Genomic DNA, 13967 nt, shown 5'->3' with positions numbered 1-13967 from the left:
GTATCTTGTTTTTATTGTCTTATATTTCTTGCACTTACATGCTTTTCCCATATTATGTTTTGATTTCTTCCTCATACACCTTGATCTTGGCTTAACAAAGCAAGTTAATATCAGAGATTAACTGACAGAACTCAACATTAACCATTTTGTACTTACACAAAACCTTCTTAGTATTTTGTTTTCAATGAATAACAAACTAAGTTAAGAGATAAGAGATCTTTAGAGGAAAGGTTAGAAGGTAAACATTTAAGGAGAGAATAGTTGTGGTCCCTACATTAATGTTGGCATATGCAGCAGTAGTTGTAAAATCCTGCTGAAGAAAAATTAAGGCAAGAATTTTCAGAATTGCCCTCAAAACATCTCATTTATTTAAATTTCCTTTTAAAAAGCAGTTTTGTAGTTTTGCTTAACGTTCTTATTCATTGTATCAGTTATTTTAAAATATGATGGGAAGCTTATAGGTTTAACCTATCACATTTCTTAGGCATGCTGGAAACTTACTAATGTTTAATAAAATAATCTGAAGACCCTAAAGACAGTCCAAAATTTTGTATTTTAAGGAACTGGATATGTAGTGTTAAGGTCTGTAAACAAGTCAGATTGGCACCTGTTATTTTGCCGGAGAAATGTTAAAGTCTGTAAACAAGTCTGGATGGCGCCTGGCCAAATGCCAGAGGGAGTGGTTTGTGAAGTAACAAAAGCGAGCCATTAAGTGTGGAGATTCCTTATTGGTTGACTGCTGTATCTATTTTATGCTAATTAGATAAGCTGTGTAAAATGTATAAATATCACTCAGATCCTACAATAAATGGCTCTCACTCCTGCTGCATCAACGTACACAAGTTATTCGTCACCCCCCGGTTACTCTGCTGCAGCCGGACTGCGGCAATGTAGAATTCTGGATCATTTTGTATTTAAAAATCTAACTTTTTGTCTTGCCTTGGGCAAAGTTTCTGTGCCTCAGTTTACTCTTTAAATATGTAGAGAATGCCCTTTCTCACTCTCCTTCTCTCACATTCTCACTCTCTTCTTTGTGCTTCACACTCCTGAATAAAGGGCACAGTATAAGCACAAAATATTATTTAAATTATCACAAATATTACACATCTTGGTTCTTGGATGTGCAGACTTTTTCCAATGACAAGTCCTTTTTTAAAAATACTGTAAATATTTGTTGAATTATCTTGTCTTTGAATATCGCATCATGTTTCCAAAATGTATTTTGCAGTTGCTTTCCTGTTCTGTAGACTAGTGTCAAAATCAAGAGTATTTGGGAACTATAAAAAGCATTTTAAAACCTATTTTTTCCAGTATTTTTCACAGATCTAAATGTTTAGATTATCTTTGCTTTTTCCTCTGTGTTATAAAATGCTGTCACATTGCTAATACATATAAAAGTTTTTTACATGGGTGAAATTGATTTAGATCTTTCAAATACTATCATTTTAGGGATATTGAAGTTACTTGTGTTTTTTAGTGTAATATTTAATTTGAGAAAGTGCAATTAAATTCATTCTGAAAGTGAAAATAGTAAAGAAACTCATTGGAATTTTAGAGTACTTAGTTTCTCTGATAGTTTGATGTCTTTTGTTACTGATGTTCAACACTTCTAAAACTATTAGGAAAATATTATGAGGAATTGAAGTTATTTTTCTCAGGTAACAGTTTAAAATATACTAAATATTAAAATTAAAGGCTTCCTGAACAAAATATATTGCAAAATATAGGATGAATGTGAGGGCAAATTCATGTTGCTAGAACTTATTTTGAGGATCTAGGTAAATTTTAATTCATGCATGTCTCTTAGTTAGTCTTGATGTCTTTGCCATTAGAAAATAGAATTTAATAAACTGTTATATACATATATATTTTTACATGAAGGATTCTAGTTTCTAATTTCTTCTGATCTCAAGAAAATCTTTAAAAAAAAACAAAACAGGGTAAAATTTTCAAACTCTTGCCTGAAGTTCAGCTTTGTCCTGTTGTTCTGAGAAAGGAGGAAATTTAGACTTGTCTAACTAGGAGATATTTTTTAGGGCATGGTACCATCCCAGGTAGGGTGTTAAAATACTGTGGCATAAATATAAAATCCAAGCTTTGAACTATAGTGGATTTAAACAATAAAAAAAGAAAATTCTACAGTAAATCTTCTACTTCACCTGATATTCTAAGAATTTCTTTAAACCAGTTAATTTGTCACTGGTAGCTTTACAAACTTTAGACCCATGAGCACTGTTCTTTGAGAGACAAGAATGCCTTATAAATAAGAGGAGTGCAAAGCAAAATTCTTTGGAAGGTGATCATTTGGATAAAGTATTTATTTTACAGTTTTAAAAAGAAAATCATGAAACTGAAATGCCCATTTAAATTCACAAATCAAAACCAATCCAGTTGTGCATTGTAGTTGAAATAACTTACAAAGCAATTACAACTAATACAATGTGTTTTAAGACTGAGATTGGTATTTAATCTTTGAAGATTGTCTCAATTTTGTCAATGTTTTTGTTATTCTTTTTTACCTATTATATGAAGTAACCATTTTTCAGAGTACTTAGAATATCTTAGCCTTGTAAATTTTTTTAAATGGGGATTTGAAAAGCCTCCATTGTCTTTTGTTTTGCTGTTTTCCTCAGTAAAATGACAACTATTGTCAAAGATCCACATATAACAAGTAAGACAATACGACAGAAGATTGGTGTATAGTTACATTCATAGTAGCAAAATTGATCATCTTTGCCTATTAAACTTTAGAGGTACTCCAAAAGTCATTTCCTAATGCTAGCTCATGTGAATCTTTTTTCTTGAATTGTGCAGAATAATTGAATTGAAAAATATTTAAGCAAATAGCAAGTGAAATGGAATAATGACTGAAGAAAAGTTGTAATCTTGAAATGTAGCAAAAAAGAGAAACAAGTTTTCTTCTTCCACTTTAGTGTTGGACTAATTGGGTCAAAAATTTGTTATGAAGGCCTGAGGGTATGGCACATGGTAGAGCACTTGCCTACCATGCACAAGGTCCTGGGTACAATCTCCAGTACCTCCACCAAAAAAAAATTGCCATGAGGAACTGGTAGTAGATCAGTGGTAGAGCACTTGCCTACCATGCACAAGGCCCTGGGTTCATTCCTAGTATCCCCAGTACCACATACTCACACAAATATATATATAATTTGCTTTGACATACAGATTTTCTTTGTGCCAGGCTAAAATTGGCCAGTTGAAAAAGAGTTCCTTCTCAAAGAGTTTAAATATACATATTTTGTTTGAGTGCCTTTTTTCCTCCTCCTTTCCCTTTCTATTTTAACACTTTTTCTGCTTCTGAAATAATTCATCTAAGCCTGGCCCAGGGCACACATGTATAATCCCAGCTAATCTGGAGGCTGAGGTAGGATAATCACAAATTAAAGTCCTGTATGGCAATTAGCAAGACCTTGACTCAAAAAAAGGGATGGAGATGTAGCTCAGTGGTAGAACATCCCTGGATCCAATTTCCAGCACCAATAAATAAGTAAATTTGTTTTGCTTTAATTGCAATTCAATAATAATAATAACCCTAGAAATGAATAGAAAAGAGCATCAAAATACATTGTTTGAATAAAGACACCTAAATGCATTTACCCAGCTTAGTGTTGAACTGATTTCTATGAAATAAATGTATTGTTTTCAATGCTAATTATGCTAAAACTATTTTACTACGTTTTGACAAGTTTCAAAACTTCCATTTTTAGATGATACTCGTAAAAAAGGCATATTGTATAGGTGGGAAAGTATAAAATATTTATGACAGAATTATTCAGTATTATTCAACATTTAATTTCATGTCTGTTTTTGTACCACAAGTGTAGTGTTGTTGGATTAGAATGTTGGGTGTTTTTGTTATTATGCTTAAAACTGTAACCAGTGAATAGCACCTGTAGTATTTTTTATTACAGATTATATTTTATTTCAATAAACTTTGATATTTAGACCAAAAAAAAGAGAAAAGCCAATTAATTCTAGTTTGTAAATGAATGAGAAATCAGGAAATTCCCAAGGGAGAAAAATATTTAATCTTTGCCTTAAAACTGTGGGTCGATTTGGACATCTGCACAGGAAGAGGCACTTCATTTGAATGTAAGCAAAGGCAGACAAGTGGTGACATGTGGGAACATGAATACTTTAAGAGGAATTGATTTAAGTAACTGGAAATCCAGGTTGAGGAAGAAGAAGAGTTTGATTACATTCTGTGGAGGGATGTGGGAGGGATTTAGGATTACGTGTCCAGAAGATTGGAGGACATTGTGGAGAAATTAGGATCCACAAATGGTTTTTTGAACAAGTTACTGAAATGAAAGTACATGTCATGAAAATGAAGAGCAGGAGATAACATTGTGGAACATTTTGAAAGTGATACTGATAAGATGAATCAAAGGACAACATGTGACTGTGAATGGAGCAGATGCAGTTAATAAAGAAGATGGAAGTTTTGACTTAGAATCCTAGGGCAACAATGCTCATAAAGACAAAAAGCAATCACTAAAGAAGAAAAGGTTGGGAAGAGCAGATCCTTTCTTCCATTTACAGCATCATGATTTAAGGTGGTAGAGAATCATCCAGAATAAGCATCCTAATACACAGTTATAAAAGAGGGTCTGAATAAGGTCTCCTATTCACTTATTTTATAAATATACCAGGCTTTATTATGTGATAGTCACTATACCTTGTTCGAGGGAAATGATCATGAGACACAAGGCTCTTCCTCCAGTGATCTAATAGAAGATATATTCATCTAAACAGGTACTTGCACTCTGCATGAGTAGGCTAGCATTGAAATATCAATGAAAACAGGTCTGAGAGAAACTCAACTTAGCCCATCAGAGAACATGCTATGGCAGCGGATTCTAGAAAGCTTAAGAATTCATAATTGTCAACAAGGCGAACAGGAAGAGTGGCAAAATGATCAGAATAGAGAAGCTTCTATTGAGCATTCAATGGATAACTTGCCAAATCTGGAGAAAATTAATAGTCTGCCATAGAAAATACATGTGTAGATAAATCATAATTTTGGATAATTTTATGAAAGGAAAGGATTATGAGAGTTTGAAGACAGGACGAAAATATTTTGAAAATAGCCACATAAAGTACAAGTAGGAGAAAAGGAGGAAGAGGGAAAAGCAAGGAGAAAGGTAGCCAAAGATGTAAGCCATCAAGAGAAACACCAATTTGTGGTATTATTGTCCTATTTTACAAAAGTTAGGGCTCAACTGAGAAATTTTATTGGAATTGATACTTAAGATATTCATCAGTATTGTTCTTTATTTTAAAAAAATGATATTTTATTTTTAAGAGACAAAGTCTCGATCTGTTTTTGAGGCAGGGTCAGAACTAGGTTTATTCCATACTTCTGCCTTGGCCTCTTGAGTAGCTGAGACTTCAGAATACCACCATGCCTGGCTTTAGTACTCAAGAAAAGGTCTCTGAAGTGTAGGAATATGTGTGGTGCAAAGGAGTGAAACTTACAGAAGTTGGGAAATTTTTACACAAAGGAACAGTGATGAATATATGCAACTATTTCAAAAGTCTTAGAAATAAAAGGATGAAAAAAAAGATATGTAATTTGCCAATAAGCACAGGAAAAGATGTCAACTTCACTAATGATTAAAAATCAAAATCCCAATGAGATATGACTCATACCTTGAGTGAAACTATTATAAAACAAAGTAGAAAAGGCAAGTGAAGATGTGGAGAAATGAGAACACTGGTGCCTCTCTGATGAAATTGTAAAATGGTTCAGCCTCCATGGAGAACTGTGGCAGTACCTAAAAAATTAAAAGTACAGTTACCAGTTGACCCTGCAATTCCATTTCTGACAGAGACTCAGAAATTATTCGCACACTCATGTTTAGAGCAGCATTATTTAAAATAAATGTAAATTTTAAACAACCCAAATGTCCATCGATGCTTCAATAAACAAAAATATACAAAGAATAAAGTATTATCCAGCCTTAAAAGCTATGGATTTCTGATACCTGCTGTCACATGGATAAGTATGAAAGTTTTGTGCTAAGTAGAATAAGGCTCACACAAAAAAGAATGAATTTTGTATGAAGGCTGTTATGTAATGTCCTTAGAACATTTTAATTCAAAGAGACAGAATGTCGGACAGTAGAGACCAGGAGCTGGGGAGGGGACAACAGAATTTCAGTTTGAAGTGGCAAAAATTCTTGAGTTGGACCATAGTTATAGTTGCACAACCATATGGTTGTACTTAATGCTCTGGGCCATACATTTATTAAAATGGTTCAGGCAGTAAACTTCATATCATAACATACCTTGCCACAACAAAGAAAATTTTAAATTAAAAAGGCAGATAAAGAGAGGCACAGATGTTCTAATTTATCCACATATTCACTTGCCTTTTCTATTATTTGAGAAGATATAAACTTTAAAAAAATAATATAGTAATTATTTGAGTCAAATAATTACCAAGGTACTGATAGAATTTATCCTCTAATCCAGGATACTTGAGAGTGAAAGAAAGGGACAAAAATGTTATTAATCTATATACTGAAACAATAGGCATAAACTGCACAGTCCTTAAACATAACCATATTAAATTGAAGAATATTTAAAAAACACACACTTACAAGGAAGCAGTGATGTGGGTGTATCATTAGAAGAAGTCAAGTCAAAATTAAAAAATATTTTTAACACTTTCCTTTTATTAGACTACAAAAATAATGAGTTAGTTAATTGAGACACAAGTTAATAAGTGTGGGAACTTTTACACCAGCTACAAAATATATTAGTATTGTTCAGCCTCTATTTTGTGTGTTTTTTTCTTTTAAAGTTACTCATCAATTTTTCCATTTGTCAGGGTAACATGCCAGGTTTTTGGACAATGATTCAGGGAAGATATTGGAGAAAGGAACAGTGATTCCAATCAGGTTTCTTTAAAAAACTGCAGAAACCTTCTGGTGACTATGCAAACAAACAACTCATAATTATCAACTGTCATAACAAAAAGCTGTCACCCAAATCCCACAAAGACTTCATGTGTGGGTTCTTTCTCTCAATAACCAAAATACCTGTAAAATTTGTCATCCAATCCAGGACACTTGAGAGCGAAAGGAAGTGATAAAGATGCTATTAATCTATGTACTGAAACATCACACAAAAATTGGCATAAGTGAGTGGTACCTCACTTCAGGCTAATTTTTTTCTTTATATGTGTGTGAGTGTGTGTGTGTGTGTGTGTGTGTGTGTGTTTGTGTGTGTATGTGTGTGTGTGTGTGTGTGTGTTTTAGTTGTAATTGGACATAATGCCATTATTTCACTTATTTTTATGTGGTGCTGAGGATTGATCCCAATACCTTGCACATGGTAAGTGAGCACTCTACTGCTGAGGCACAACCCAGGCCCACTTCAGGCTAATTTTGAAGTTCAAAAGTTAAGAAAATAAAGTATCAAGAAGTCTGTGTTTAAAACCATCAGCCATGAACTCACTGAAATGGCATAATGAGCCACAATGCAATGATATGGAAAGAATAGTACCAATCTGAAGTACCACTCTAAAGACAATAAATAGCACAATAGCATTACTTAAAGTTCTCTTTCCTTATGACAGAAATGTCAGGAACAACCGATAGACACCACATGATTTTTATTTGTAAAGAACCAAGAGGAAAATATTCTTAATTAATTTCTTATTACTTATAAAATTTACGATGCAGTGGAGTAGTAATTTTATGTTTTTTTTAAATAGTGCACCGTGTATATATGTATAATCAATTTACACAGCACATTTATGTTTATACATAGCATCAATGTCAAATTGTCCTATCTTAATTTTAAGACACCGTTTTTCATACCTGTGAAATTTTTGATGCTGAGTCTTTGATTTGAACTGAATCAAAACACTTTGTATGAGAAAAGCTAATACATCCACATTTACCTAAGTAGTGCACTAAAAGTGAGTGACTATCTAAAATTAATATCTTGCCTAGGACACCCTGAGAAAAATACAAGTGTGCACCGATGAGTGGTTGATGTTGTATAACATCTTCAGCCCAGGCCGGGCTTCCTTTATGCATCTGAGAAAAAAAGAGATTAAGGCAAAAATAGTTTTATGAAGAAGATAAAAGTAAGAATTAGGTGGGGGTAATGGTCCAATTAATCCCTTATTATCCTGTTTTAAGTGGTATTCCTACAAAAACAGATAGTATTCAAAATAAAAGAGAAGAGTCGGGAGCACATTTTATGTCCACCACCTCCATTCTTCTTTCCATTTTTTTCCATTTTGTAGCTCCATCTTTCATCTGAACGAAGTCAAGAAAGACAAAATTCATTTCTTAAACTTGTAGCTATACAGCCCTTAAAATTGTCATTTTTTTTTTTTTACCTAAAAGATATATGGTGCTGAAAATATGAGAAGGGCAAACAAAGAAAATAATCCTTAAGATAAAAACTACTGGCCAGAAATCATGGAGTATTGCAGGGGTATACATTGACAAGGGGTCTTAATGGATCAATGACTCATGCTTTACTTCTTAAAAGCTGGCACTGTCAGAATCATGATGTAGTAAGAAAATTCAGACTTTTCTATTTTTTCACACACAAAAAATTACATTCATCTATTCCAAAGTTAGGACTATTTACTGATCTCACTATTTTGGTAGAGACAATAGGAGCAGAAGGATATAGCAGAAAGGCAAAGTAGAAAGAAAGATCCCAAAGCCTTTATTTTTTAATGGATTTCTGAAGTGTTTCATTGGGTGGGATCTGTCTCTTTCAGGCTTACAAAGGCAGCAAATAAACTTTGGACCACTTGTACACTATATGAAAAAACATAAAATGATTTTCTTCTAAAGTTGTAGACATTTCTAGAAGTTTTTGCTTATCATTCAGGACATCCTCATATCTTTCTTGTCCAAAATGTTTTATAAATTTTTTTCTATGTTTTACATATACTTTATTATAAATGGATCATGTAGCATGAGTAGTTTCTTTGTGTGCTTAGGTCATTATGGAAAGATGTAGAATACCAGTTTCAATTATTTTGTTAACCTCTTAAAGGAAGTTATATTCCTTCTGAGCCTTTCAAATCATAGAGGTCTGACATAATATTTTATATACACTTATAAACCCTATCTTATAAAATGTTGTGAATATGAATTAAATTCAAGCAAAAAAATTGAAATATGTATGTCAGGGTCCAGAACTTTGTTTTAAATTGTTTTATTTAAGAGAAATAATTTTGTTTGATTTTAAAAAATCTTTTTTATTTTTATTCAAGAGACCACATGGTTCAAATTTGAACCTTTAAACCCCAGATTTGTAATGTTTACATTATATAAATATGCCTAATATCTATGTTTACAGGAGAGGTGTGCAGTATTTTGATAGAAATATGTTATTGTTCTTTAATAATGATCACCACTTTCAGTTTTACTTCAACATTGCCAAACCACTCAATAATTATAGTTAAATTATGATTTTCCTAGTTTTAGATTTCTAAACACAAAATCTCCTATTGGTTTCTAAGTTTACAAATTTATCAATTGAAAAACATTTCTTTAGCACCTATCCACAGCTTCAAAATTATTTCAAAGATACAAAGTATTCTTGATTAAGACTCTTGCAACATAAAATAATGTGTCTCTTATTTCACAAGATACTAAATAATTATAGACATACTTAGCATGTGTAGTCACCATTCCACTGAAACTAGTAGTCAACAATCTACATGTTTCCCAGCATGATTTGTCTTGTAGAGAACATAGTTGGTACATTCATGCATAAAATTCCAGAATACTGCCTCTTATTTGAAAATTCTGGAGAAAATTTTTTTTGGCATTTAAGAGCTGTAAAATTGAGCTTAAAATTTATGAAATTAAACCTTATATTAAAAGTCATAAAGCTTTGAAGATAGCCCAACATTTCAGAATAGTTTGTCATTCTGTAAAATGAAATCAGCATAAAGTAGAGGTAAAGTGACTGACATATAATTTTCCCCTGGCATTGAGTTGGATTATAATCCTATATACATTATGATATGTGAATGACTAAGAAAACTCTGCAATAGTACATAAGTAGCTTTTATTTCTAAGAAATCTCTTCCAATATATTCATGTGTTTTTTTTTCTTGAGTGGATTCTATAAAAAATAATATTAAGAGCATTAGACTCTCTCTCTCTCTCTCTCTCTCTCTCTCTCTCTCTCACTAAGGATTGAATTCAGGGGCATTTAACCACTGAGCTACATCTCCAACCCTTTTTCATACTTTTATTTAGGATCTAGCTGAGTTGCTTAGGGACTTGCTAAATTGCTGAAGCTGAACTTAACCTCACAATCCTTCTTCCTCTGCCTCCCAAGCTGTTGGGATTATAGGTGTGGGCTAGACTCTCTTGAAGAGCCTATATGTGTCAAATATTACCACTCATTTCAAGAAATATGTGCCTAATAACCGCTAGAATATTCTTTAATGATTATTAAAGAAAAATAATCAATGCTGTCATAGTTTTAAATAGCTAAAACATATTTTATAAAAATTTCTATAATTTGTATATAATCATGTACTATATTATATATGTATTTGTGCATATATATCATATATATAAAATTAACTTCTTACATTATAAATCTCTGAGTTTAGTTGCTCACAAAACCTTTTACATATGATAAACCAAATCTTATACAAAAATTTTTCTTTTAGTTGGTTCTTAAATTTCTTCTCTAGCCTGAGCCATTTTCCATTATCTTGATGTCTCCTTTGTCTCTTGAAGAAAACAATGATTCTGTTCACTCATTTACTAAGTGATTACTTTTGTACAGGTACCATGCCAAGCAAACTTTTTTTTTTATTGAATGTGGAGCAAAAACATGCCAAAATGTTTGGCTTTGCTACCCAATAAGAAAATTCATGTTGAAGATAGGCTCATGAATAGCTACGTGATTCTGGGCATTTGGGAAGAAAACTTAAACATGAGTTAATAATTTATCCTTGTTGGGATTATGGTTGTGATTCATTGAAAAGAAATATGCAGCACGCCTATTACCTCATAGATGTCACTACATTTTTTAAAAATATTTTTTTAGTTGCTGATGGACCTTTATTTTATTCATTTATTTATATGTGGTGCTGAGAATTGAACCCAGTGCTTCACAAATGTGAGGCAAGCACTCTACCACTTAGCCACAACCCAGCCTGCAGTATATAGTTTTAGTGGGTATAAAAAGAGATGGTAGTATACAGAATAGGGATATACCAAAATCATTCTTTTGATAACACCAGTTTATACAAAAATCTAAAATATAGCAAAATAAGACTATTTAATCTTGTTATTGATTATGCAGCTGATATATTAATATATTTTGCATCATATACTTCTCAATGTAACTAAAGCCAGTTTATTTTAATATATATTTACTTATTTAATTTTTAGTGCAATTACCAGTATTTAATATGAGGTTTACCTTATTCTGCTATGTATCACTCTGGAAATAAATAAGGGAGGGGGAGAAGTATATTTAGCAATTTTATGGATGCATATTAATTATAGGAAATGGCTGGGCATGGTGGCACACACCTGTAATCCCAGCAGTTTGGAGGCTGAGGCAGGAGGATTGTGAGTTCAAAGCCAGTCTTATCAACTTAGCGAGGCACTTAGCAACTCAGTAAGACTCTGCCTCTGTGGGAAAAAAAAGAAAGAAAAAAAAAAACAACCTGGGGATGTGACTCCATGTTTAAGTGCCCCCTGGGTGCTATCCCTGGTACCCCCCCCCCCAAAAAAATGATGAGTTCATTGTGGTGTTTTCCTACATTCCTCCTTCCTGTTTCTTCTCTTCCTCTCCTTCCCCTAAACTCATAGTCTCTCTTTTACATTCAAGATGTACCTTTGTTTCCCCCTTCCTCTAATTTTGACATTATGAGAAGAAAACATGTAATACTTGAGTATTGAGGCAAACTTATTTTGCTTAATATGATGCTCTCCAGTTTCATTCTTTTTTTGAAAATAGCATAATTTCATTTTCTTTTAAATTTAGGAAGCTGGCAATTTCATTATGGGTTTCTTTGAAGTCTCTCTGAATTCCAATAGTTGTGGGTAAGCAGGATGATAACTTAGAGTTTAATGTCATTTGCTTAAAGTAATTCCCTCATCACCTGAGATTCTTTCTGAGTTACACAATTAAGCCTAATATTGATACAGAATAGTTTGAGAGGTATGTCTGTGTGACCTTGTTATTTTTGCCTCATAAAGCATCAGTGTAGGTTCCATAATTAGTTCTTGTGATAGGATCAGCAAAATTAGAATTGAGCTTTGGGAAATATGTCTCTGTGGTTGCTCTCAAGTTGAAATTGTCAGTTTAGTTCATTAGCAATTGGTTGTGTAGGTGGGCACTGGAGTACAGCAAGTGATGGAGTATATCAGGGTAAATGTGTGAATTGTGAAGGTTGTGTGGAACTAGACAAGGGAGACTGACATCCTCAGAGCAAGTGTAAATGAGGTGTTATTGTTTAGGTAAGCAACATGTCATAGGTACCCTGCTCACTGGAAAACTTGGGTCACAATTGCACACTGTCTTCATACACAGACACTAGGCTTCAAGTTACTGAAACAGTAATTAGTAAGTCCAGACATGGTGCCAGAATTCTGTTGTTCTGAAAATAACCTGGTTATAGTATGATAGATTGTTTATTTTAATGATGCATTCTAAGGTAATTCCATAGTTCTTGTTGCCATTAATTTGCTTAAATAATTCAGTAAGCATCAGAGCTGGGGTGGAGTGGGTTTGTGTTTAAATACCTGCTCTCGAACATGTTAACTGTGTGATATTGGGCAAGTTCTTAAACTTTACAAGACTTAGTTCTCTTATATGCAAAATCAGGATAATAATTTCTGTGCCCATTAATATAAAGCCTGACACACAAAGGAAATTCAGTGCTTCTGTGGTCATTCATTATGCTAAAGGAAGTACTGAAAGGGAATCTCCATCTTAATTCAGAGACAGAAATGTTCACATCCAGGGTATTCTCATAATGAGGCCTACTGTAACCACACTGAAACATTTTACATGATGTCCTTTTACTGTTCTTAATCATTCTGCAAACTCTTAACAAAGTCTTACATTTTATTTCATTTATGCACACCTAGAATGCTTAAAATTTCAAATGAGAAAACAGCCAATGATGATTTAATAGCCAATTTACTACTGATAAGTTTCTATTTCTTCTTTAACTACTCGAATGCTCTTTTTAATGACATCCTACTTCTCACTACCCTACAAGGTCTGCTCTACCTTATTCCTGTAAATGACAGTCAGTCTGAGAAGGGAAATGCTGTAAGTTAACAAGCAGAATTTAAAAAATGACTCTGAAGAGGAGCAGATGAATTGCTCATTAGAATTATCACTGTTGCCTCAATAATTCTGTTCTGAGATCTGAATTATGTCAGGACATTAAAAGTAGAAAGTTCATTAGTGTTTTTAATGCATATCTACTATTTATAAAGCAAGTATGAGCTTGGAATATAGACATGAGTATATTACCTGTTTTTCTCTGCCTTTGTCCACGTTTGCTATTTTTCCATCCAGGGAGAAAGAATAGAACAGGAGTAGACTCTATGTCTAATAGGTTGAGGTTTAATACCCAGGACAAGCATGCATGACCATGGTCACTTGTATGACCTTGAGCGGGAGATTTAATTCTTTGACCTTCATTTTCTTTCTTTGTCAAAATCTAGGATAGCAAATAACCCACTAGTTAAAAACTTGAATGTTTGGGGTAGATATTCTTTACATGGTAATGATCATGTGCCTATTGCTATTGTCAGAGTTTCTGTTTTCCTATCTTCATCTCAATCAAAGATTTTTCTTTTCCTATTGAGACAATGCCAGTAACCTCTCAGTTAAAGAGATGAGAGCTCTCTGGTCTCTCTTTTATGCATCTTTGAGCAGGAAGCTGCAGCCACCTGTCAGAGGATCAGTGG

This window comes from Callospermophilus lateralis, unplaced genomic scaffold (genome assembly GCF_048772815.1).
Source record: "Callospermophilus lateralis isolate mCalLat2 unplaced genomic scaffold, mCalLat2.hap1 Scaffold_83, whole genome shotgun sequence".
In the NCBI taxonomy this organism is placed as follows: domain Eukaryota; kingdom Metazoa; phylum Chordata; class Mammalia; order Rodentia; family Sciuridae; genus Callospermophilus; species Callospermophilus lateralis.
Note: the sequence above shows the minus strand (reverse complement) of the source record.